We start from the raw sequence: 2,680 nt of genomic DNA on the forward strand, positions 1-2,680 counted from the left end.
GTCAGCTTTCTTTACAACTTACCTTTTTGTGGAGCAGGTCCGGTGTCACCCCGTATAGGTTGCATGCCGACAATCCCCGCAGGATGGTTGAGATCTATGGGTTGAGCATAATGGATCAGAGTCCGATCCATTATGCTCCCCAATCCGCAGAACCGATCCATCCTGCGGGGATCGTCAGCTTTCTTTACAACTTACCTTTTTGTGGAGCGGGTCCGGTGTCACCCCATATAGGTTGCATGCCGACGATCCCCGCAGGATGGTTGAGATCTATGGATTGAGCATAATGGATCAGAGTCCGATCCATTATGCTCCCCAATCCGCAGAACCGATCCATCCTGCGGGGATCGTCAGCTTTCTTTACAACTTACGGACTCGTGGAGCGGGTCCGGTGTCACCCTGTATAGTTTGCATGCCGACGATCCCCGCAGGATGGATCGGATCTGAGGATTGGGGAGCATAATGGATTGGACTCCGATCCATTATGCTCAATCCGCAGATCTGATCCATTATGCTCAATCCGCAGATCCGATCCATCCTGCGGGGATCGTCGGCATGCAACCTATACGGGGTGACACTGGACCCGCTCCACAAAAAGGTAAGTTGTAAAGCAAGCCGACGACCCCCGCAGGATGGATCGGTTCTGCGGATAGGGGAGCATAATGGATCGGAGTCTGATCCATTATGCTCAATCTGCAGATCCAACCCATTCTGCGGGGATTGTCGGAGGGGGTGTCACCAAGTGTTATCGCACCGGGTAACGCCAACCCTAGAGACGCCCCTGACTGTCAATCAGGAGGACGGCCTCCCAATCATACGATAGCTGTGATAGTCTGTGATTGGCTATCATAGTGATTACTCTCTGTAAAACACTTCCTAAATAGAGAAAAAGAAACATTTAGAGCCCGGTCATACCGGGTGCGACTTGCCATGCAATGCGAGTTTCAAATCACATGGCAAGTCACACCCTATTGTCTGCAATTAAAGCGGTTATATCGGTGCGATTCCGACTTGGTCAGTCACACCGATTTCGAAAGTAACGCATGCACTACTTCAGGTGTGACTTGCATAGACATCTGTGTCTTGCAAGCCAAAGATGTCTTGCAAGTCGCACCTTGAGTTGGAATGACATCCGACTTTGAAATCGTGTGACTTCACTGGAAGCCACACGATTTCAAAGTCGGAGCAGTGTGACCGGGGGACTTTCCCTAGGTTCACATCTGTGCGGGTGGTGACGCTGCGAATCTGCATGAAAATCCATGCAGATGCACCACCCACACAGAGAAATGCGGACCCGCGGGCGGGTGCCATTAGTTCTAATGGCACGCCGCCCGCACTGGAAAACGCAACCGTACTGGGAACCCAGGTTCCTGTGCGGGCTGCGTTTTCCAAAGAAGTGCAGGGACTTCTTCCCTGCGTGTCCCGGGGCACAGGAGTCCATTCAAATGGCTCTCGTGCCCGTGCAAAATGCGGCCCGCACGGCCGCACATATGTGAACCAGGGGTAAATCCAGAGGAGAAGAATGTAAACAGAAAAAGTCTGTAAAAAATAAAAATAAAATTGCTAGATCAGGGTTTGATCTAGGATAGTGTCAGGGTCAGGATTGGGGTCAAGGCCATGGCCAGTGTAAGTGTATTTTAGGTAAGTTGTAAAAAAAAAAGTATTTATGGGTCCATTTATAAAAAAAAAAAAAAGTAGGTCGTTTTTTAAAAAAATGTTTTTATTTAGATGTCTATGTATAAAACTTTTTTTTTTTTTTTTTTTATAAATGTCACAAGCATTCTTTGAAGCTGCAGATTTTTCCTGTATTTTCTCTAATACTAAAGCTTCCTATAATCATCAGCTACATCTAGTGGCCAAAATGTGGTATATGTTTTGGAAGTACCTCAATTAGAAAATATACCGCCTTTTGGTCACTAGCTAGAGGTGACAATCGAAGGAAGTCATTGTAATAAATTCGGGATATTTGTGCAGTTTGCAAAAATGTGTGTAACTTTTACCCAACGAATGTGTTATACATAAACCCCTTAAGATTCATGTACACTGCAGCTGCTAAACTGATGTTCAGGAGCTTTTCTGCGTTTTTTTCAGCAGCCCCTGAACTCTCCCTAATGTTTTCCTATGTGTCCATGTACACATCGTCGTTTACAGGCAGTTGAGTTTACAGTCTTTTTTTGAACGCACCAAACTTGCGTTCAGGAGTAGATTTTACCGGCGTTTTTCGCTTCTCGGCCTTTTGGCTAAGATCAAGTGTAGTATCTGTTCTTATCAGTGTCCAGTGGGGGTGCTCCCGACCATTCTAGCTTTGCGGGGATGGTTGTTGTATAGTACCCTCACTGATATGATGGGGGTCCGGAAGGCTAGTACCGGAGGGACAGAAACCGGGGAGCGCCACGAGTTAAGCTGGGGCCCCGGGAGTAATTCCTCTGGGAAGACTGGAAAGACCCAGTACCTCCTGATTTGGACGGATCTACCTTGGTCTGGCCAGGGGCTGGGGACGCAAAAAGTCCGCAAACTCAGTGCCCCCTGGGGAAGACGCTCTCAGGGGTGTCACTAGTAACACTTGGGTGTGGGACCCCACGGTGTGAAGATGACACATGGCCACTGTTTTTCACCTCTTTTTGCACAGCGCCCTAAGGACCAGGTCTTTTGGCTAAGTCCAGGGCAATTTTTGCTACGGGCC

The 2,680-nt window shown here is 48.2% G+C and overlaps 1 pseudogene; it reads left to right on the top strand.

Moving 5' to 3' along the window:
* The first annotated feature begins 2,217 nt into the window (after nt 1-2,217).
* On the top strand, nt 2,218-2,378 carry LOC149428798 (U2 spliceosomal RNA; annotated as a pseudogene).
* Nucleotides 2,379-2,680: the final 302 nt, after the last annotated feature.

This window comes from Staurois parvus, unplaced genomic scaffold, assembly GCF_062004578.1.
Source record: "Staurois parvus isolate SC_StPar_1 unplaced genomic scaffold, SC_StPar_1.0 ptg002955l, whole genome shotgun sequence".
In the NCBI taxonomy this organism is placed as follows: Eukaryota; Metazoa; Chordata; class Amphibia; order Anura; family Ranidae; genus Staurois; species Staurois parvus.